The 25,487-nt window shown below is 35.0% G+C and overlaps 1 protein-coding gene across 1 annotated transcript in view; it reads left to right on the top strand.

The window, feature by feature from the left end:
• LOC127218330 (dystrophin-like) overlaps positions 1 to 25,487 on the top strand; it is a gene marked incomplete at its 3' end in the record, with an annotated part of 164,192 nt that overhangs the window by 34,150 nt on the left and 104,555 nt on the right. The window contains exons 2-3 of the mRNA XM_051179355.1: positions 6,571 to 6,672; positions 16,642 to 16,750. The remainder of the gene's footprint in view (positions 1 to 6,570; positions 6,673 to 16,641; positions 16,751 to 25,487) is intronic.

Here is a 25,487-nt window from a genome sequence, read left to right as displayed (position 1 = left end):
ATCGTTAGATGGCTTTTTTAGTACTATATTTTTTCTACTTCTAGTTTTTTCTCTTTTTCGGAGACAGGGTTTCTCTGTATAACTTTTGCTGGCCTGGAATTTATTCCATATACCAGGTTTACATTCAATCACAGAGATCTGCTTGCCTCTGCCTTCTAAATGCTGGAATTAAAGCTGTGTGATACCATACCCAGCTACTCTCTTTCTTTTTATTATTCTTTCTTAAATCATTTTATCCTGTTTCTTTTTCTCTCCCAAACCTACATATATTTTAAAACACACTGTAATCCTTTAGAGGTTTTCTTAATCTGAATCTGTCTTTACTGTAAATCTTTATTTTTTTGTGGCCACAAGTCTTTTATCTGGTAAACAACATTGATAAAATGAAAGCCACAGCTGTTTTAGCCATGGTATATCCAAGATGGCAGGGGTAAGTGTACCACCAGCACTGAGAGCTGTGCTCATTGCCTTGCTTTATTTTACCATACAACAGCATGCTACCTGCTTGGAGATGTGGCCACTGCTATTGCCAGCTACTGTACACACCATTAAGTTTTTAGCAGAGCTCCTTAAAAGTCTTGCGGGTTTTTGCTGCTTATGCTGGGCCATGAAGCCTCTCTTAAAGGAGCCGCGCAAGTCTCTGTTTGTCTCTAGCAAAACAGAACCCACATAAGAAAAATTATGCTACCAAGAAGCCTTGCTTGTCTTTGTTCTTTTGTTTCTAAAACCCTTTCTTACGATTTTGTTAAGTTTTAAGTGGAAGTTCTTATTAGCCACGTTTTTAAGTGGAAGTTCTTATTTGCCATGTTGCATCTCTATTTTGTTACCAGTAGTTCTCCCCACACCTGAATCCCCCTCATGGTCCCAGAGCCACGCCAGCCCAAAATAACACACAGAGATCCTGTATTTGATATAATTCTGTTGGACAATTACCAGTTTCTTATCATGTAGATCCGTCTTAAATATTAACCCATTTCTGTTAATCTAAGTATTTCCACGTGGTCTCATCTTACAGGAGACACGGTCCACTGTTCTACTCTCTCTGTCATTCATGTTGAATTGAATCAAATATCCATAGAGTTCTGTAACACCCTTAAAATTGATTTTTAGTTAAGGGTAATATGATATAGCAAGGATCAAAATCCACATAAATTTGACATCAGGTACTCCACTGATTAAACTAATTGAGGAGAAAGATTAAGGTAGGAAGTTGGTATTTGGGAACACCTTCGGCATAAAGAAATCCATTCCATAGGTTTATCTTCTTGTGCTATCATACCTGTAGGAGACTACTTAGTGTGGAAAATAAGTAAGTTTAAAGGATACACAAATGCCTCTTTTACTCTAGATTCAAATAGCCAAATAGCTGTATTTCTTTTCTTTTTTTTTTTTTTTTTTTTTTTGCATCTTCTGATATATGGAAGGACCACCCAACACCATCTTTCACTATAGAGTTTTAAATAGATTGGTGTATACACTGAAAATACCAAGTACACCTCATGAAGCTGGTGGGAATGCTAAATGAATTCCTTTTCCCTGTCTTGCCCTAACTTGCCTAGGTTAAGAGGTTAGCTTTTTCATAGGCTCTCCTAAGTCCTCATCAGGAGGTGACATGGATTCAAGATTAGAATGAAACTCAAATTCCATACTCCATGCTTCAGGATCATCTTCAGGAAATGAAGGATATGTATTTAAAAGGGAGTCATCTGTTCACCAGCAAAAATATTGGTGTTGAAGTTTTCACTTTTTATTTTTCCTGAATGGGCAAAACCTTCTTGTTCTGGAAATTACTTTAAATATATAAAGATGAGTTTTATTTGTTTATACTCAAGAATATTATTTTAACTGTGTAAAGGTATGTTACATTTGTTTTGCTTCATTTGTTTAATTATATAAGGATGCATTGCATTTGTTTCATATTGCCTGCTTAGAGCACCTCATTGGTCTAATAAATAGCTGAATGTCTAATAGCTAGGCAGAGAAAAGAGGGCTAGTGTGCAGAAAGAATAAATAGGAGTAGAAATATAAGCTTGAGAGAACAAGAATGAAGAAAAGGAGGACAAGAGAATGAGGGATAGGGGGAAATGCCTGGGGTCAGCCAGGCAAGCTGGGAGCCCCCAGCCAGACAGATATAGGAAAAGAAGGAAAAGTAGGACATACAGAAAGGAAAGGTAAAAATCCCTGAGGCAAAATACTGGTGAAGAGAAACAGAATAAAATAAGAGCTATAGTCACAAGGGGCAGGTCATGGACTCCAGTCTGATAGCTGAAAAATCTGCATAGGACCAACCCAGATTCCCTGAATGTGGTGTTAGTTGGGAGGACTGAGCAGTCTATGGGGCTTCTGGTAGTAAACCGTTATTTATCCCTATTGTATGAATGGACTTTGGGAACCGATTCCACATAGAGAGATGCTCCCTCAGCCTAGACACATGGGGGAGGATTTAGGCACTGCTCCAAATGATATGACAGACTTTGAAGACTCCCCATTGAAGGCCTCACCCTCCCTGGGGAGCAGAAAGGGGATGCAGGTGGTAGGTGGTGGGAGGAACAGGGGAAGAGGGGAAGACGGGAGGGTCCAGGAAGTGGGATTAATTCTAATTTAAATATAAAAGTAAAATAAGAGCTATGATAAGGGAAAAATATTTATAGCTAAGATCAAGTCTCCTAGTAATGATTTGGGAGCTGGTTGGATGCAAAAATGAAAAACACTGGTAAACCTTCTCATTTTTTTCTTTTACCAATTTTAATGTTTGATTATCCAGTTTATATTCATTCAAGGTATTAACTATCTCTTTTCAGTGATTAGTATCCTCCTTATCTTCCTTAAATATTTAGATAACAAAACAAAAAAAAAATGCCCATGTGACCCCAAATTGAAGTTTTCACATTATTTATATTCTTTTTAATATTCTTTCAGACTATCCCATACTTCTTTATCAAAATTTCTTTCTTCTGTATACCAGGGATTGCCATCTTAAATAGCTTGCAAGCAATCTAATATTTGAGAGTTTGATACTTGTGCTCCTTCTTATTTTAAAAAGTGATATACAAGCTCAACATAAGGCAAAGCCTTCCATAGTTTCTATTTCATTATTCTCACTCACCTCCTTCTGTAAGCGTCCCTTTTCTCATATTTTCTAGTTGATTTTCAGGGCCTGAGTCATGACACCATTTATTTACCATTCTAAGGGCAGTGGAACCTGGCAAAATGGAGCGAAAGAATGAGACAGACTAAAGTTTCAGGCAATATCCAACTTCATACAGAACACCAGACATTCTACACACTGAAGGCTAAGAAAGATCACCTGAGTAAAGTTCTCATGAGCTCAATCTGTATATAATCACAAGGACAAGCCACATGTGGCAAAAAAAAACATTTTTCTCAATAGAGGCATATAAATACATAACAAAAGCCAATTGGAATGTATAATTTAAGTAAACTCACTTCCATTTGCTACACTTGGAAGGGACAGGAAAGCACATTCACATTTGAAGAGCAATCCCATATTTTTGAAGAAACTGGCGTCATAAGGCTCTTGTTTTTTTTTTTTTTTTTTTGTTTTTTTTGTTTTGTTTTGTTTTGTTGTTTTTTTTTTTTTTTTGGAGTGTTCCCACAAGCACTCAGAAGTCCCTTCATGTGACTCCATTCTTGGATCATGTTCTGACACACCCCACTTTTCTACTCTCCCACTGCTAGCTACCCAACACCTCTTCTAACAAATATCCTTCTCACTTAGTCCTCTCTCTCAGTGTCTGTTTGACTCTGTCTCTCTCTGTATATGTATGTGTGTGTGTGTGCGTGCATGTATGTATGTGTGTATTTTGTTCCACTAAATATGACTAGTACCTCCTGCATGGGAACATTGTGGAACAATCTACTGGAGCATGAGCAACCTTCCAATAGCATGGGAGAGTATTATTCACCCTCACCTACCAACCACTAGTTGTTCAAAGCTCCCTAGGAAGGGCCCCAGAACCCCTCTTGTATCCTAAGTGGAAGCTCACAGACCCAATTTACACAGATTATATTACAAGAATAATGCTTTATTAAAATAATTATTATTGATAGATATAACATGAGAAAGTTGGTATCCATTACAAAGCCATGTAAATATCATGGAATGAAAATTTTGTTAAATGTATCAATTGTCAGCTTTTATATTTATCTTGGGGTATACATTTCAGTGGAAGAAATCTGTAGTTATCTTGTTATACTTTGCTCAGTGTGTAAAGAAAAAAATAAATGAGAGTGTTGGAAAGGAAGAATGTCTTCTTTATCTAAAACAGGGCAGGTTTGGGTTTTAATGAAATTTATAGTCCTCCATTCACTTCAAGTTTAGTGCTCCATTAAAATGACAATCCAGCATTAAGAGCTACTTTTACTATGTCAAGTGTAATAAATGCCACTGACTCTGGTTCAAAATAATTCATTTTAAAAGTGAAATGTGCATGTAATTTAGGTAGGCTACTGTTGATTCAAAAGCCATGGATCTCACTTCAAAGGGAATAAGAAATGTTTTCTCTGTAGCCAAATGTGAGTGACCATGGCCTGGGGAACATAGAAATAGGCAGGTTATTCCTGGATCCATTTTCCCACATAGAAGCAGTTTTGTGAAGTATTATAGTATAAAGCAAAGAAAGCCAGAAATCAAGTCAAGAGTAAAATACTGTAACAGGTACATCTAGTAAGCAGGTTACAACAAGATACAGTAATCTCCCCTATAAGCTTCAAGTGCTATCTTGTCAGTCTTAGCTTTGGGGTGGGTGAAGCTAGTATTCTGCTAATTTAATACATCTTAAAAAGTTTTTATTCATTTTATCTATTAATAACAGGATGTTAGTTATGACACAGAGGTGGACAAGGACGAAATATTCAGGTGGCTGAAACTAGCACAACATAAGGTAATTAGGCTCTTAACCTGCAACATTGGAACCTATTAACATAATTGCAGTTCTAATCAATTAATCCATGCTTCCAGACATAGCTTCTTTCCAAAAACATTCTTTCACAGTACATAGAATTGTATTGGTAATGCATAGCACACACGAATAATTCATGTGCAAATGAAAAATGTGGTTGCATTATTCTACTTTTAAAGTAATTTGATCTTGATAGGAATATGCTCTTTTTTGAATAATTAATTTTCCCATTTTTTTTTACAAAGTATAGCTATTCACTACACCAAAATGTTTTGTAAGTTGAATCCAGGGAGAATGGGTAGTTGTTGGAGTGCCTGTAAATAGATATTTCTTGTTCCTGATCTGAGATAGGAACTATTCTACTTCTATCAAAGAGTTACTATCAAAAAATTACTTGCAAGCACAATACCTTTCTGGCAGTTTTATTAATATACAACAAATACTCTTTATGATAAGGACATATTTGACCAAAGTACTTGTTATATACTTGTAGTTATTCTAATAATAACTAGGCAAACAATCTCTCTCAAAAATCAGGTGTTGAGCACTTGTATGTTTCACCATACCCTGCTGTGTATGATCAGATTATAGTAATTTGAGTTTACAGGCTCTACCCTTGTGAACTGAGAGAAACATGTGGGAACAGTGTACAGAGCAATCTGAAGATGCAAGACATGTACACACACCAGTGCCAGGAGATACCAGGATAGAAGAGGGGAGACAGGAATGCCCATTTATCAAAAGCAGCTCTGAGGAAGGTTGCCTAGGCGGTGACTGACACAAGACATTGAATAATTGATAAACCACCCCAGTGTTCAACAAATGTTCCAACAAAAAATCTTCTGTAATGTTTAACCTCACTTCCTTCAGTTTCAATTATTCAGTTCCCTTATTTTGTTGTTTCTTCAAGAGCTAGATAGAAGTCAGTAACAAAACACTTTATATTCATAAACCTAAAAGAGTGTTTGTTTTCCTCTGCCAGGCTTCAGTTTCTCATAGGCAATGGAAAAATAAATGATACAAAAATGATGTAATTACTCTTCAAAAGATATCTTTAATTTGACTGTTTAAAAGGTGATAAGCTTTGGAAAGTTTCTTTGGAAAGAAACTTCAACAGTGACATGAAAATAGTTATTTGGTTTCTCTCACATATACACTCATGAGTAGAAAGAGATTGTGCGTGCGTGTGTGTGTGTGTGTGTGTGTGTGTGTGTGTGTGTGTGTGTGTGTTGAGAGAGCATGAAAGAGAATTTGGATCTAAAGTTCAAAACAAAAACATATAAAATAAGGAGTCTGTAAGGTAGAATTAACATTAACATCATGAGGATTATTGATTTTAAACTGGGTGTTTATATGTATTAATTATAGTGATAAAGTATACTTCTCATTATTGCATTTTGTTTTTTAATATATACATATATATATATATATATATATATATATATATATATATATATATATATATAGTCTGTGTTTGTCCACTATTTTACCATAATAGAATTCAAGATTTTGGATCAGTTTAATGTTGCTGTGTTCTGTGTAGAAATTGATCTTCAATACATGTGGAGTCTCCAAGGGTATATTTAAATTTAGTAATTTTATTACTAACTGTGAAGTTAATCTGCACTGTATGCATTCTTTCCCCCAGGAAATTGAAGGAACAGTTCAAGCTAAACAACTGGATGTGGAAAGGCTTTTGTCTAAAGGGCAGCATTTGTATAAGGAAAAACCAAGCACTCAGCCAGTGAAGGTAATGAAGCAACCTCTAGCAATATGTATTACCTCATAATGGGTTATATGTCCCCTGTTGTACACTTGCCATCAAAAATATCTATGTATAGTCATTGAAATAACTTGTAAGGAAATATTAGCCATAGTACAATTGCAGAGGCAAAGCTGTCTTTTTGATCAACATATCCTATTTATATATTGTGATCTTAAGCCTATTAAAAAGTCATTGTATTGAAGGATTTATTTCTGCCCCAGTGTGGTACCATCAATACATAAAGTAGTACCACCTTCAAGGTAGATTAAATTCTTTGGGGCTTTATTGCTTTGCTTGCCAGCCTTGATACTCTTCATACTGTTTGGTGTAATTTAAAGCAAGCCATTGTATCACAACATCTTCAACAGCTATAAAGAATCACAATATTATCTATGATCTTTCCCTGCTCTGTTTCTCTTTAAGAAAGAAAGAAAGAATGAAAGAAAGAAAGAACAAGCGAAAGAAAGAAAGAAAGGAAGGCAGGAAGGAAGGAAGAAAGAAAGAAAGAAAGAAAGAAAGAAAGAAAGAAAGAAAGAAAGAAAGAAAGGAAAACATACATCCAGGTTTTAGTACTTTTTAAGGTCAGGAACTTTTAGTGACATGTCATGTAATTTCATCTTTAAGTTAAAAGCTGACCTGAGTGAAAGCTTTCTACTGCCTTTCTGCTGTGTGTAATTTTAAAGTCCAGGGTACATTTAATCACAGAATCTTACATGAGAAGAGAAATAGAAAGCTAGGTCAGTTTCAAAGAAACACCTGGTCAATGGTTTGCATTTGCAAATGAGAAGTCAGTAATAACTGATATACAGACATTAGGTAGAGTTTAACATATTCTATGTGTTTGACCAAACTTGTAATTGTTTCCACTGTGATAAACGTTCCTGGGATCCTGTAAATGGTGGCTATTTATTGATCAGTTTTGGTTTCTCAGCTAATGTTGCAGGGTGAGATTTAGGGAGCTTTACTCTCACTTTTAAAACCATCCTAAAACTGTGTGGTTCAATAAACTCATTATACAGAAACAGTTTGTCCTTGCAAATAGCATTGCCAGATTCTACACTCTGTAAGCTTATTGCTTAGTTTCATTGTATTTGAGCCAAGGTTTAGTCCTCCAGAATTGCTTGTTTTCCTCACAGATTACATAGGAGTTTTCATTAGATAAATTTAAAATTGGGTTTTGAACATAATGACAAAACACCAATTGCAAATAAGCACAGATTTCTCTGAGAATGTTAAAGTTCATTTATTCGATGATAAACTTATATCTAATCCAGAAGTAAAGGAAAATAATTTACATACATTTTAAGGTTTTATATGATCCTTTAAAAATAAAATAAGTATTTTAGGGGCTTAGTCCACACACTTAGAGGTAGTACTGAGAGCAGCAATTTCAAAAAGGCATACAGCTTAGTTATCAAAGTGGTAAAATCACCAGTGTGATCACCACAGAGACCCTCATTCCAGTGATCCATGAAATAAACAAGTGGACCTAGTAGATAAATGTGGGAGTTCCTGCAGGTGACATATAGGGAAGTGAAACCACACAAAGAGATACAAATGAAAACCCAGTGCAGATTGACTTCATCAACCTGAATCAGAATATGTGAAATCTAATATCAGGTAGCTCTTGGATGACAAATTTAAAACACTAGTACAGTTCAGGAAAAGTTTTCCAGGCAACAATCAGTTCAATTTTAGGTATACAATAAGCTTAATGTGTGACTATGTAGAGATTCTTTTACATAGTGCATGTGACCATGACAGTGGATTATATAGCTATAAGGCCTAGAATCTAGTATGGTCTCTGACCAATACCCATAACACAGTGGTCAGCTGTCAATAAAGTGCATGTGGCATCTCTGCTAAGGATGGGTAATGGTCTAGGGAGGGAAGAGTCTGGGACAATTATTCTGAATAATTATGGTAAGGCCACCTCTATAGAAAAAAAAAATGTGTCCATGTAGTTAACAAACTCCACTCTCAGCCTTCTGGATGGAATGCAGGCATTTGATTTCTGTCTCCTCCATTGAGGAGACACCCCTGCATGATTAATATTCTTGATTCTCTTAGTGATTTTCTGTAAGAGGACCAATGTGTCTGTAACAGACTAAGTCCATTCTATCTATTCTTGATGGATCCACAAAAACTTAATGCCATATGGTTTTGGCAATGAGTTGAGGTTTAACATCCTTTCATATAATTCAGAAATGTGCATTTATTATTGCTTTACTTTCTCTTTTTATATAATACATAGAAAAAATCCTTCCAACAAATCTGCTTTTCATATATACAATAATCAAAGCAGTGATACTTAACCTAATCTCACTTCAATCTATACACTCAATCCCAAGTTTACTTTGAGGTAAGAACTGGCCTCTATCCAGTTTCCTTTGCAAAATAAATAGAGGATTGACACAAAAGAAAAAAAATGCTATACAAATTGTCTCCACCCCACACTTTTCTTAAAGCCATCTTGTAAGTGAATATTACATTTTTATTCTCACTTTTCTTGCTTTCCCATTTCCTGTATATTTGGCTTATTTGGAATAGGTGTAACTTGAGTAAAAACATGTCTACAGTCCCCTGATTTGTAGATAAAGCAGAATATCAGGTTAATAGGTATAATGGTGATGATTGATTAGGAGGTATCAGATACAGAGAAATGGTTGACTCACAACATTTTTTTTTGTTTTGTTTTACAATACTAGGTATGGAACACTCAAGGCACTATACATGTTAGACAAGTACTCTAAATAGAGCCACACCTCCTTATGTGAACCATGACATAGCTACAGACTTAAAATAATAAATCCAGAAAACTGAAAGATGGGTTACGTATATTTCACCTGCTTAAATATAAAACAAAAACTGGCTTCTGTATAACACACAGTCTATATTTGTATTAACACAGACATGTATGATACCTTAGAACGTTTATGTGTTTTCAGAGGAAGCAGACCAGACATCAATGAAAATGGGTGGTGCAGGTGCTTAAGCCTCTCAAGATGCCTCTGATTCTTTTTCCTCAGAGTTCTGTATCAAGAAAGCTTCAAAGTTACTGACTAAGATGGTCCAGCCTAAAAGATTCTCCTAGCCAGGACATGACCATTATTCTAATTTTTCCTGAGTTCTTTACACATATCACCATTCCCAGTAAAGAGGAAGCAGTCTAGAGAATACAACATTCACATTTCCAAGAGGTTGGATGGTTGGGGTTTGGTCACCCAGTGAATTTTGGTTTATTGACATTGTTTGGGGGGTACTACAAGTTGTTATTGGTCATGGTCAGGAAAAACACCTGAACAGAGCAGATTAGAGTCTGTGACCTTGTTTTGAAAAGGAAAAAGGGAGTTTATAGAAATAATAGGATATAATATTGATTTTTAAATACCTTTTAAATTAAAAAGCAACTATTAGTTTTAAATATTTTACATTGGTATAGATTTTTGTATATAGATACAAATTTAAGTTTCTTTTTGTATATTGTATATGTTTCTACTCTATGGTATTTTTGTATATTGATACAAATTGAAGATTTATTTTGTTAAAGCATAAGGTACATAAATCTCTACTTTTTAAGGTTTTCTACCTATGCAGCTCCTTTAACATTATAATTTAAATTTCTCAGTCCTTGAAAGTTATTATGACAAACTGTTTAGGATAATAAAGAAATCCAAGTTAATAGTCTCCTATAATTAACTTGCAGTCTTATTATGTATGTTTTCAAAGTCAAACAAAGATATATTTTAGATAGATAGATGATCTTCAAACATTTCAAAGACCCATGGAATATGGCATTTAAAATATTTTCTTAACATAGGGATTTTCATGACAATGAAACATAACTTCTGGAAGCACCAATTTCTTTCAGAGAAGATGATAGGTAACAAAGAAACTCCATAAGGAGTTTGCTTTCCAGTGACAAAATTAGTCTTTAAAGCAGGGAACTGTTCTTTTTTTTTTTTTTTTTTTTTTTTTTTTTGACTGATGATATACAAACTGGACAGGCAGAACACAAAGAGAAAAGACTATTGAACTTTGCCAAGATAATGTGAGACTATCCTTTAAAATTGCTGCTTCATAGGGAAGACTGTGTAGTATTATACAGAACATACTGGAAAGGGATTGCTAAACTTTGCCAAGACTAGGTAGGACAGTCCTTCAGAACTCCAGCTTCATTAAAAAATTCTGTCAGATATTCTAAGCATGTAGGAAAAAGATGGACTTCCCAATGTTGCAGGTGAACCTTGGGTGACTGTTCAGTTAGGTTTGGAAGTTAACTTACCTGCACTTCCTGTTTAGTCAGGTAATAGTATAACCTTCTTGGTTTTCCAAGGTTATGGTGGAATGTAATTAGGTACAGAGATTTGGACTCATCAAGATAGAATAAATAATGGAGTATTTTCCCCAAATATGTCAAATACAAATGGATTGGACATTGTAAATGTAATTCTTACCTGATAATTTTTCTTATTTTATATGGTTTTACTATGTTAGAGTTAAAACCTTTCCTTTTTAGATAAAAAAGAGGAAATATTGGTAAATAATATTTTTGTACACTGTGAATAAGTGTCCCTCATATTAGTTTAATAAAAAGTTAAACAGCCCACAGGTAGGCAGGATTTCTAGGGCAAAGAGAACCCTGAGAAGAAGACAGAATCACCAGCCAGAAAGGGAGGAATCAGGAAAACAACATGGGCAATATAGAAGTTAAGGTAATAAATTCATAAGGGAAAAGGTAAATTAATAGAAATGTGTTATAATAGTTAGTAGTAACAAGCCTAAGCTACCAAACAAGCTTTCCAATGTAATATTATGTTTCCGCATTATGATTTGTGAACTTGCAGGAGAGACATAAAGGCTCCCCAAATAAGATACTTTATATCAAAATTATATAATCATATAGTTCATATTATTTTGTAAGTTTTTTATGTTTTTACAATATGGTACACTTGGAATACCCATATGATTCTGTTAAAGCCACTGAGTTTAGTTCAACTGCCTTTGGACTGGCTGTTCCCAATTAATGATATAGAGTCTTATTAACTATAAAAGCTGGGTCTTAACTTAAGCTTGTTTTCAACTAGCTCTTAAAACTCAAATTAAACCATTTATATTAATTTAAGTTCTGCCATACCATACATCCTATTTCCCCTGCATCTCACTGGTGCCTATCTGACTCTGATTCTTGCCTCGACTTCCTTTCCTGCCTTTCTATTGACTATTCAGCACTTTATTAAAAAAATCAGAAGATGCTTTAGGCTGATGATTTAAGACAAATACATCTTCACAGTATCGAAAAACATCATCCCACAACATTTTCTCCTTTTTGTCCAAATAAAAAGGAAATGTTTTAACTCTAACACAGTAAAACTATATACAATAACAACAATTATGTTAAGTTCATTGGTATTTGGCAACTTTAGAGAAAATATTCAGTTATCTATCCTATCCTGATGAATCTAAAGTTTTATGCCTATATAGTTTTCTATTATGACTTGTATTACCAAGCTAAAAATATTATTTCAGGCTTTAAAACATTTGATAAACAACTTAAGGTTTTGTGTTTCTCAACTTTTATAAACTTTGTATCACTTTTTTAAGTTTCTTTTCTGAATTTGGTAACAAGAAAATCTGTAAAACTATAATTTTTCAACACCATCACATATCTGAGAAGTATAAAGTAGTACCGAAATAAACAGGAAATGAAGAAGAAATAACTTCCCAAACTTAAGAAATGGCAGAGACAAATGCTTGCCTGGACAGTAACCAAAGGTTCCTTTGCAATTGTGAGGCATCAGTCTTTGAGCTACAGGCCTAAAATAATCTGATAGACTTTTTTTTTTATATAAAGCAGAAATTTTGAAGGACTGGTCTATCTTGTTTTGACAAATTTGGCAGTTGACTTGGTTTGTGTTGTTTTTGTCCAATTTGGACAGCATACTCTCAACAGTCAAAACAAGTGCAGTTTCTTGCTCAAATGGCTAGTTTTGTCATATTGAAAGCAAATTTCACATAGAGTTTCTTTGATTCCTGTCGTCTTCACTGATGACAGTGCTGACAGGAATAGACATATCTCACTGTCATGAAAAACCTTATAATATTAAAACATTTTAAATGTCATATTCTTTAGATCTCTGAATGCTTGATGATCACATATCAATCTATCTTAAATATAATCTTGTTTGTACCTTGAAAATATACCTAACATGACTACATGTTTTATTGCTATAGATGACTAACTACTAACATACATTTCTTAATTATCCTAAATAGTTTATAATACTAGCTTGCAAGGACTAGAACTTTCTATTACATCATCAGTAAGCTGCATAGGTATGATACCTTAAATAAGAGCACAAACATATATTACAGAATGTTATAACAAAAGTAAACTTCAGTCTGAATCAATATACAAAAATCCATAACAATGTATAATATTTGAGACCAACAGTTAGGTTTATATTTTTGTTTGTTTGTTTAAAAGTATATCTGATTATCTACTCATTTATCCTTTCATTCTTATATGCTCTGTTTTTTCATTAGATAAGAGAGGAAAAGGGATAGAGAAAGGAAAAAGAAACAAACCCTTAATCCAACGTTTGTTTAGTTTCCTCCCTGACCACAACCAATAACAACTAATCCCTCTAAGTGATGATGGATATCCATAATACACAAAATGACCAAAACCATGTATCCTACCCCTTGGGAATGTGGACATAGTGTTCATAAATTATTTCCTGTTGTCTTGGGGTGATGCCATCCTTGGGATCCTGAGAAATTTGGAATAATGGTCAAGTCCTGGGAAAGCTAGCATGGGAAAGTGCAGGGCTTAACTGAAGTTCTGGCTGGAGTAGTCTATGAGGATGGTTCATCTCAGTTAACAGCTTTGAAGTTGTTCTAGATGCAGATTTTTATGGAAACTACAACAGAGTCATCCTGAAAAGTTGTATCACCTAGGCTACTTGTCTTCATTGATGTCTTGTCCTTTTTTTCTGAAAACACACATTTTAAAGGTAAAACACTATGCATTGTGAACTGTGCACAAATTAGCTACAGATGATTTTTTTTCTGTGTTTGATCAGGTAAAAGTGATCCATCAACTTTGTATATCTGTTTGGACTATGTAATCAAACTGTAATAAAAACCCTATCCTTGCCATATGAAAGAATGACACATAATAATATGTTACAAGGACTCTGTAGACAAGATGATATATCATGTCTCATCCAGTCTCAGAGTTGTTCCCATGTCAAGGGATCATCATATATGTCACCTGTCTTGTAATTTTTCTTGGTTTATTCATTGATATCTGCAAATAAGATTTTCAGGAAGTCTCTCTTGGTCAAATGTGATCTTTATTAATTTCAAAGGAATCCATAGATTTTCATTTCCTTTAGAAACAAAGGCATATGAACACTCTCAAATGCAATAAATTTCTTGAATTTCTTCTGAAGTTAAGACATTCTTAAAATATATAGGCTGATTTAATGTAGCTTTTTCCCACAATTCAATGTCAATCAGCAGCTATTGATTTTGCTCATTAGCATTTTAAAATTTAAAGTTAGTAAAACACTATATAGGATCTAGATGCCTTGTGTTATGGTATTTCCTATCCTTATGTGGCTTTTTTTTCTATTTTATTTTACTTTCTCTCTAAAATCTTCACTTTATTACATTTAAGCTATTTTTCTATGACTGTCTATATCCATTTTCTTTTCTTTCTTCAGCATCTAGTCGCATTTTTAAGCATATGGTATCTATTTAAATATTATTGTTTTCAGTCTGTATCTGGCTTTCTACATGCTTTGGCTCAGTAATAGGTTGAGAAGCATGTCTGTCCACCTGCAGACACCTGTTGTGGCTCTGCTTAGCACATGGCATTGTCAGCTGGCTCTATTTCCCTTGGCTCTGTGAGAGACTAGCCTTCTGCCTGCAGGCACATGCCAGCAGCTGCATTAACTGCCCCATCTCTAGAAAGTTGTTTGGGCCTTGCTCTGACAGGCATTGCCATCTAGACCACTGTCCAACAGTGTGCAAGCCTCCATATTACCCAACTATATTTGGGCATTGGACACAGAGACTATTATTAAGTACAAACTCTTGGCTTTAGCTTAGGCTTGTTCCCAATAATCTCTTACAAGTTAAATTAACTTCATTATATTAATCTACATTCAGCCACATGGATTGTAACCTTTCCTCCATACTGTACATTCAACCTCCTTTGCATTTAACTGGCAATTCTCTATTTCTCAGATTCTTCCCCCACATTTCTCTTTCTACCTGTAAGCCCTCCCTATCCTCGCTTGCCTAACTAAACCAATCAGAGGCAGATGAGTTAAAACAGACACATCAATGGTGTACAAAAAAGATTATACTGTAACACACAGGTGAAAACATTGCTCAGTGGTTGAACACTTACTTAATAAGAAAGTAGGCTAAGTTCCACCACCTGAACATGCAAACAGAAAATCCTTCCAACTGAAGACTATAGGTAACACACCAGAAGTAAAAATTAGAACACTTTAGCTTATCAGAAGAGGAGAAAACAATTCAAAAAGATTATATGCCATCTTTATCAAAACACGTTTAATCTTAAGAAGGATGAGCAAAGTGGAAGCATGTTGAAATTACATACTGTCAAGAAGCAGTCAAATTGATTATGAAAGTTAATGAAGAATTTGAGAAGGATTAAGTAGGGCTAAATGGTATTATTGTTCAAGAAGCCATAGTATACACGTTTCTGTGTTGGCAGAGAGGCCTTTTCTCTCTGTGTATTGTTTTAAATCTGTTTAGGGGGTGGCCTTTTCTCTACTTAGCTTGTTTTCTCTGTGTTTGTTTGTTTGCCTGTTTGTCCGTCTGTCTGTTCAACTGGAATTATCATGTCATAGGTAGCTGTCAGTTACAAACAAGATTATTTTCCATGTTCTCAAAGCTATCCCAAACATCTGTACCTGTATACAATATATTTGAAAAGCTGATGTTTTCAGTTTTAACTATTTTTTGTGAGAATAGTACACTTATTTTTTACTTTTAAAATAATCTTTCAAATGAATTTTGACAGTTACTTTTATCACTGGTTATACACTATGAATAATTGCTAATGGTCTATCAACTGTCTCTGTTTAACCAAAATCTCTTATACTCTTCTAATGCCTCTCCAGCATACCTGCTTAAAATAATTTGAGCATATCACTCAAATTCATTTGCTATTCAAAATAATCAATTGAAACAGAAAGTATAATGAATGCTCAAATATGAGCCGAATCACTTTTCAGGAAATAGATGAGTAGAAAGTATCAATTTAGGCTTGCTCAATATCTTACAACTAAACAGCATGTTTGAGATTTTAATTCCATTCTCACAAGACAGGAATATAAAATTTTCAAAATCTTAATTTCATAGTATTTAGAATTATGGTCCATTTATATTTGCTTGTGTTTATGTGTGTGCACTTACTCACATGAGGATGCTCACATTCATATGTGACATTCATATGTGACATTCGTATGTGTACACGTGGAAGCCAAGGCCAGTATTGGGTGTCTTCTTTGTCACTTTCCGAATGGGTTTTGGGAGAAAGGATGTTTCAATGAGCTTATGAGTTGGCCAGAATGACTGGCCAAGTAGCTTAGGGGATATACTTAACTCTTCACAGAGCATCCAGAATCACATGTCCAAGCTTTTCCTTTTTTCTTTCTTTTTTTTAATTTAAAATATAGCCAAAGTAACCAAACTCAGATACTCATCTTTGCATAGCACACACCTTAAAACAATTACTTAGTCATTTTCTAACACCTTCTCTTAAAATTTTATAATGAATGTAAAATGTTCATTTAGATATCACTTTTTATGTGTCTTTAAAAAGAATATACTCACAAAGTGAATAACTGAATGAGTTAAGTTATATTAGAAGTGTTGGTAAGAGCAGTAAAGTATGCTTTTCTATTACAGAGGAAGTTAAAAGAGCTGAGGTCTGAGTGGGAGGCTGTAAACCATTTACTTCGGGAGCTGAGGACAAAGCAGCCTGATCGTGTCCCTGGACTGACCACTGTCAGAGCCTGTAAGTACAATATGTCCCAGGTGTTCACATTCACTTCATCTGTTTGCTGAAAACCATGGCTATCAGTCTATCTCTGAGTGAAAAGGAAAATTGATTTCTGATTTTGCAGAAAGGAGTAACATTTCTGTTATTTAATATGCAAAATTCATTTGGGTGGTTTCCCTGGACAATGAGAGGTTTACAACCTATATTTTCTGAAGATTCAACTTCAAGGAAAAGAAAAGGGCAGGTGAGGAGAAGCCATAATGGCTTAAACAGATACATTAGCTTGTTCTTTAACAGCATTAAGGCTGGCTGGCTTTGTGCAGGCATATTAAATCATCAGTAGAAGGCCTTCCATTTGAATTTCTGCTTCCTTAAAAGCAGGGGACTGGTGGGAGTTGTTTTTAACTAAAGCTGAAGGTTGTTCTTAGTAAGGAAACTCAAAAAATCACCACACCTCTAGAATCTAAGAAGGAATATCAAGGTGACTATTTAATGACTCTGGAGACTTGAAAAAGATGTGCAAGCATTGTAGGTTCTTTTGGAGATTGTTTCCTTTTGTTTGTGTCAACATGGTGCACTGAAATTGCTATCTTGACATTCCAAATTATGCCAGTTTTATTTCCACTTATTAGCTCAAATTTTTGGCTCTCTCTGCATAGATTTACAGCTATCCATATACAATCCTTTATTGGTGTTTATTCTATACATGGTATTGGCATGTGCAATCTCCGAGTCTGTAATGCTATGAAGATACTGCTTTCCAATGATATTTTTATAAACTTGAGGAGTGTGGAACTTAAGGGTTTATATTTACATTTAAGGTACTATAAATATTAAATAAATGATAAAAACTAGAGAACAAAATGTATATAACATGCTGTGTTCCTAAATAGTATGATGAAGTTTCTTACTGGAAATACTATAAAGTTTTTGATTGTAAGAACATATGTAATTAATCTATTTAGTCAACATACATGTAGCAAGTTATGTGTATTAGACATCAGACTAAATACTGAAAATTCATCATCAGTCTCTCATTTTATGAATAACAGTTCAGCCAGAAGACAAAGATGATATGCTAATGAAAAGAAAATGCTCTCAATTATAAGTGAGATGAAGTCTACAGATTAATGCCAAGTGGCTTAGGACAGAAAGGCAGAAAGTGAAGCCTTTAAACTTATCTGAATTTTAGTGGACTATCCATGTGATTCCAGGACATACTGGGATGGGAAAGGGGAAGAAAATGGGGAAGTGAGTGTGAATGAGGGCATTATTGTCTGAAGTACAGTTAGGTAAGCTATTCTGGCATGAAAATATCAGAAAGGTGATGCAAGATAGTGAACAATGTCTGTGTATTGACAGAAATTATGATAGGCAGAACAAAATGTTCACAGCTGGTATACTGAGAAAGGTACTAGAGTAGAAGGGGTGGTAATCACGAAGGGCATTGAACAGGCATCAGAGGTTTCACAAAGAACAAGAAAGAGCAGTGAAGCACCTGCTTGATAGTTCCCCCTCAGTGAGAACTTCAACATTTTCTATGGCGCCTTGTTTTCCCTGCCATTCCCACTCTATTGCTACCAGTGGGGAGTCTGAGCTTATCTACAGTTCTGAGCCACTGGGGAGAATTGGCAATACTAGGTCCAATGTTGGAAAACTAAGAGAGGAATTATCTCCAATAGGAGATTTTCATCTCCTGCAGACAATGGATCAAAAACTGGGTATAAAGTCAGTATACTATAAACACAAATACTGAGTGAAAAGAATCAATAGTGTATCAGAATCTTCTTTTATTCAAAGACAGTTTTTCTCATCTGGTAGTTTAAGCATTAGAATTAAGAATTACTTGTATTCTTGACTGTGTGACACATAATATTTTAATCTAAACTGTACTATTTTTAAAGATCGAATTTATAATATGACTTGATTATATGATTATTATTCCCTATACTTTTTTATAATACAATTTGGTTTATAATTTGCCGTGATGGTTTCCCAAAGCCTGCCTCTTGCATGTATAGTTTCCTTAAGAACACTTAAGCTTTTATCCCCAAAATAATTGTAAAGTATATATGATTATTTACAACATTTTTTAAAAGCAAGAAACCTAAGATATAGTAGGAATATTGCTTGATTAAGGCCACACAGCTACAAAATAAGACAGATAGGATTCTAATCCAATTACATCAATTGGTGTTTTTGTTTCATTACTGTATTTTACACTATTTGTCTGTCCCAGAAAACAGTGGAATTCTAGACAATAGCAGCAAGCAAGTAGTTAATGCTAATTCAATGTGGTCTTAGATTTCTAGGGGATAATAGCAACCTGTATTGCTGTATTTTGAAATCAGTTTTCTCTGAGTTTCTAAGAATCCTAGAATGCTGAGCCCAGAATAATCATTGTCAACTGGCTGAATATTTTCTTTTGCATGTGTGGAGACTGGGGTTCAAATTGGCTTTTGATTTGATTTGATTTGATTTTTTTTTCAAAGTAGCCTTTTGAAAACACTAAAGCAAGCTTCCCTGTGGCTGTTTATTTCCATTATATAGTATGATGCAGTAGTCTGGTTTGAGCTGCAAAAATTGTTCAAATTTACAAGATAAGTGGGCATACTCTTAATACATGTTTGATATGTTTTGGTGTTTCTATATATCTGGGTGTCTCAGTTACCTATTATTGCATAAATCACCCCCAAAATTAATGATCTAAAGCAATTATTACTTACTTGATTTTGATTCTGTGAGTCTCCATTTTGTACTGTGATATCTGGATGGTTATTGTTATCATCCCCCCCTTGTCTAATCTATATGAAAGTATTTATTTGGCATCTCTGGAGCTAGAAGGTCTAAATTGTCTCCTTATATGTCTGAGAGGTGGCTGTTTGCTAGAGATTCTCACTCCTTCATATAGCCCTGCATCATAGGCACATATCCACTGATATGTCTTCACTATATGATGCACTCAACACAGCCTTCCTCTAAGATTGAGAGGGTAGAAGCTTAAAGATTTCATGATGTTTAGACTTTTGAATTATATGTTTCTTCCACTATTCTCTTTGTTGATGTAACTTGAAAGTTCAACCCAGATGAGAGATAGAGTCATGATTACCTCTTAAAGAGTTACATTGTTAACATGCATTCTTGGACAGGAGACTTAATGGCAGCCATCTTTATATATAAAGTACCATATTTTGGGGACCAACAAAAGACACCAGTGATTTGCAAACAGTGTCCTTTGTCTGTGGTTTTTAAATTTTACCTTAAAAAAATAAAACATCAATTTCTTATTAAAGTGCAGAATACAAGCCTTCTACCTAAGACTTTCTGATTCAGTAAATTTTAAGTGAAAGTCCTATATCTAAAAGGTTCAAAAGTGAAGCCAATTGTGTTGATCTTAGGAATTCAGTTTGAACACTGTTGCACCAGGCCTGAGTTGCTTGGGAATGTTTATCTTTCCACCTTCTGCTTTGTATAACTAATTGCGGCTACAAGTGAAATCCAGTGCTATGACTGCCAAAGGAACTTCATTTTATTTCCAGCATTTTCCACTTCTGTCTTTTCTGACCAGGGACTTTGTAGCTTAGTGGTTCAGGGAGGTTTAAAGCATAATACCCAGGCAATAATTACCCACCAGAGTATCTCTGTGTCTTTAGCAGACAGTTATTCAGAGAGTATCAATGCTTGTTTGAAGTTTCTGTAGAGAAGGTGAGGGACATTGATATCCAGATAGACAGAATTTAGCATTGGTCTGAAGGTCAGTATGCAGATGGTAGCAAAGAGGCAGGAAATCTGGTGTTAAATGTCACTGTGAATTGTTTCATATCCACAAGCTGCTGGGCCTCAGAACATTCATGTTCTACAGAACTGCACATAGCATTTTCACAATAAATCACACAGAAAATATTCTTAGTATGAATGTTCCAAATGAGGACATTTAATACAACTGTGTTAGTTCAAGAGCTATCAAATGACCAGGTGATAGAGATGTGTTGCTGACAAAATACTCACAAAACAACTCTTCCTGTAATTAATTTTAGAGGTAGTGGAACTTATAGCAGTCCTGAAAATATGATATCAGAATGAAAATAACCTACATTATAGATGGGTGTGTTTACATACTTGTAAGGCAGAGCCAGCAAGATCTCTGTGAGTCCAAGACCATCCTGGTATACATAGAAAATTATATAATATCCAGGGTGGCATAGAGAGAACATTTCTCACCCTATCCCCTAAGATGTACTAAATTCTAATTTCAGTTAAATAGTAAACACTTAGTGTAGAGAGCCAAATGCATTTTCAGCTTTGCCAGTCATGTGGTCAACTGTGTAAATATATACTAAATATAGCTATACAATAGACATTGCATTAAAAATTCAATGGCTTTGGTCTAATGACACTTTATTACAGAAATAAGGTGGATGTCTTAGAACCTATTCTGTAACCTCTTAATGACATAGCTTCCTCTTACTATAGAAGAAACTTGCTCAATTATAGAATACATTGGAATCCTTGAGGAATAAACATCAGTGGGGCAACATTTAATTACTATTCAGGGAATTTGTAGAATAAATCTTCAATCTTCTTTTCACTTTTGAGTATGACATCTTCTAGCCAATGGCAAGCTCACTGGTGAACTTTTAAGGAAAGGGACAATAGTGCTTCTTTTCAATTGTATGTTCCTTTTCCCTCTTTTATTACAGTTTCCTCTCCCTCTGCTCCTCCAGGTATCTACCCATCTCTCCTTCCTTTCTGTCTTTCTGTTTTGGAAAAGAACAGACTTCTATGAGACAACAATCAAACATAACAAAATAAAGTATAAGATATCATGTATGTACTCGACCATATATGGATTTTAGACCTAGAACAAAGGATAACCAGCCCATAATTCAAACCACCAGAGGAACTAGGATACAAGGTAGTCTAAGAGATTCATATAAAGTCCCTAACAAAAGGGGAAAGGTCCAAGTCCCCCAGAGCACATGGGAAGTGGGGGGGGCAGTGAATGGATAGAGAGCTAAGAGAAAGAAAAGGTGAGGAGAGGAAAGCACATGGGACTAGGAAGATTGAGTCAGTGTAGGAAAAGAAGACAGACAGACAGACAGAGAGAGAGAGAGAGAGAGAGAGAGAAAGAAAGAAGGAGAGAGAGAGAGAGAGATAGAGAGAACATAAAAGAGGGAGCCATTATTGGTTTGAAGAGAAAACTGAACCTAAAGAAAGGTTTAGAGACCTACAAGACTGACTCTGACAGAGTTGAACTAGAATCCAGATGCAGAGAGAACAAGACCAGTTTACAGAAACACATAGGGACAGCTGACCTGAACAAGGAGGAGCTAAAAACCCCCCAGACTGATTACTGGGAATCCAGCATGGGACTGACTCAAGCCCCCCTGAATATGGGTCTCAGCTAGAAAGACTGAGCAGTCTAAGGAACCTCAGACAGTGGAACCAGGATGTATTCCTGGTGCACAATAGGACCTTGGGGACACATCCCCAATGGAGGGACACTCCCTTAACCTAGAGACAGGAGAGAAGTCCTAGTCCCTACTTCAAATGACTTGACAGATTTACATGACCCCACCTAGATGGCTTAGCCCTACATGTGGAATTGGGGTGGGGGAATGGGAGGGGAGGTACATGTGAGTGGGGAGAGAGAGTAAGAGGGAGGGAGGGGGGAGGGAGAGGGAACTGGGATTGGCATGTAAAATAAAAATTAATAAAAGAAAAAATTAAAAAGAAAGATTCCAGTTCTAAGACCTATGGGACAAGATTATATGTATAAACCTTGAGGTTCTGTGGTATTGATGTACTTTTCCTTTCAATAATGGGCCTCAACATAGACCCATTACCTCTTTACTTCTAGTTTCTATATAGTAGAAACTTTTCTAGGTATTTCAAAGTCTAAGAAGGGTATAATCATGGTCTTTTCCCTTCTTTAAAATTATATGCTACCACAGATATAAGAGGCATAGCTCAAGTTACTTAAAAAGGGAACAGTTTACGATTCACTGGAATCTAATCATGTTAATGTCTACCTGGCTACTTAAAAAAATGACCTTTTCATATCTTCAATGATCACAACAGAGGGAAGGAAGGTGCATGTCTCTTGTTCTTCTTCCCTTCTACCCTTGCTGCACCCTAATACCCTGTTGGAATTTTGGGGAAATTACTGTCTTCACCTAGGGCTACTAGCATTGTTTATGCTGCTGATACTGCTTTTACTGAACCCTTCAGATAAAGCATATCAGTGCCCATGGAATCAAATACATTGACTCTTAATTAATGAAAATGAAATTGCATGTTAGAGACTGAGATCAATTGTATGATATTTGCTTTGCATGCTCAAGGTTGTGGGTTCCATCACAGGTACTACATACAAAATATGATACCTCTACTGGAAATATTAAAGGCTAAATTATTGTTGATTTTCAAGACCCTTTACAGTTTGGACAACTACAAAATCCCTTCAAATCTTGTCTTTAATGAATTAATTTTAAAATCATGCTAGAATACATCAGGGACATGAGAATGTTTGAAATATAAGGAGATGTGTCACACTGTATAAAATGAAGTGAGCAGCCCAGCATTAGTGGCACACGCCTTTAATCCCAGCACTCAGGAGGCAGAGGCAAGTTGTTCTCTGTGAGTTCAGGTCCAGCCTGGTCTACAGACAGTTCCAGGACAGGCTCCAAAGCAATACAGAAAAACCCTGTCTTGAAAAACAAAAAAATAAATGAAGTGAGTAGTACAGTGAACCTTCCTTGGACAACCCCCAGGACTGTTCCCATTTATCAGAAGAAAATCATATTTTCTTAGTGGGAGATCTCGTTTTCAGGCCATGTTCTTTAAAAATGTTATGTACTTAACTGGAAAGACACAACAAATGCATCATTGGTAGCATCCTAGACATTGAAAGACTGTGAAAACATCAGTATTTAGATAGAGTTCCCCTTCATCCCTTTCTCTTAACTTTTTTGATAGCTTTACTTCATTACTAGATCACAATTAGGGATGTACTTTTGGGCACAGACAGGTAGAGGAAGAGCAGCCCCAATCAGATGATTACAGTAAAATTACCCTAACTTGCAATATTTACCTTCCTCCAAAAAAAGGGCCAGATCTTGAATAGTTCACAATGGAAGGCTTGATCATATATTCTCATGTTGTCTAAAATTTCCCTGAATAGTTTTCAAAGTTAATATAACTTTACTCTGCAAGGAAACTAATTCCAAAGGAAGCTGTAGCACTTATATAGTTAAATTATAGGCTTAAAATTATAGTCTAGTTTGTTTTCTAATTAGCGACAAAAAGGGAGATTAGATAGACAGAATCTGGGAGGAGCATAGGGAAGGGTACCCATGAACAGAATATATATTATATGAGATAAAATCCATTTTTAAGAAAACGAAGAAAATAAATTCTCAGATACATGTGGGAGCTTAGCTTTACTACAGTGAACAAAATAACTAAGCTAGCTCATTATTTTGGTTTGGCATATAAAGTATAAGTTTGATTCAATTATTTTTTGTTAATATGGCAAAGAATAATATAGCATGACTTTGAGGAACAGAAAAAAATTTTTTGGTATACTCAGGTTAAAAATAATAAGTGAATATGTATCTGAATTTTTTGAAAGATCAAAATGAAATACAATATTACTTATTATAATTACTCTGTGAATTTAATAAAACAAATTTGGTATAACAGAAAAACATTATAGTCTGAAAGACATTAAAAGAAATGATATTTCACCTTGGGAAATATCTTGGGAATACTCTACAGGCTGTCTATCTCACTCATCCTGTTGCTCTGGCTCTGGGCTCTGTTAGTGGCAGTCTTAAGTAAAGAAGAGTAGGCAGTGTGCTATCACTGCTCATATTCAACACTACCAAATGTCTAATTCCAGTTACTTTCTAGTTAATTGTTTGAGTAAAACTACGACCTTTTTCCCCTTCACTGTTTTGACTTAGACTTCCTTCATGGAAGTCTTTTACTCAAACTTTCTTTATGTAGTATCTCCATTAATATCAATAAAATAGCTGATTCTGAAGACTTTGAAGTCTGAAGTCTCCTTCCAACCTCTTGTATATTTTCTAAATAGATTTACTGTCAAACCCTTTGGACATGGTTGATCATTGCTGCCCAATTCATGACTCAGTCACTTTATAAAGTCTATATATCCCTTTCCTTAAGACCATTATGTTATGTGTCTACAAGTTATTAAATGATTAATATGTAGCAGGTACTGTCTTCAACAGCTTCATAGTTATATTTACTTTAGATTAAGTCATTTTTTCATATAATTATAATACTAGAGGTATTAAACAATCATATTTTCTAGCTGTTTAGCGATAAAATCTGAACCCAAACCTTCAGCTTATAGCTTTGATCTCGGGGATTCCAAAAATTCTGTTTTGATAAGACTATAATATGCAAAACAAGGTAGAGGGCTTAGAAGTTAGAAACACAGACATATTTTGCATAGGACTAGGTTTGGTTCCCAGTACACACCCTGAGTTGCTCACAACCAACACCTGTAATCTCAGCTCCATGGGATCCAGCATAAGCTGATATTTGTTGGAACCTGAACTTACCTATACATACCGACACACACACACACACACACACACACACACACACACACAAATATATATGTATATATATATATATATATATATATAAAATTAAAATAAAAAATTTTAAAGTCAATATGGTGTTTTCTCAGAAAACAGACTCAATCAACCACAAGGCCCAG

The sequence above is a fragment of the Phodopus roborovskii genome, unplaced genomic scaffold (assembly GCF_943737965.1).
Source record: "Phodopus roborovskii unplaced genomic scaffold, PHOROB, whole genome shotgun sequence".
NCBI classification, from domain to species: domain Eukaryota; kingdom Metazoa; phylum Chordata; class Mammalia; order Rodentia; family Cricetidae; genus Phodopus; species Phodopus roborovskii.
The sequence above is the reverse complement of the archived record's forward strand: the minus strand, read 5'-3'. Positions and strand labels throughout refer to the sequence as shown.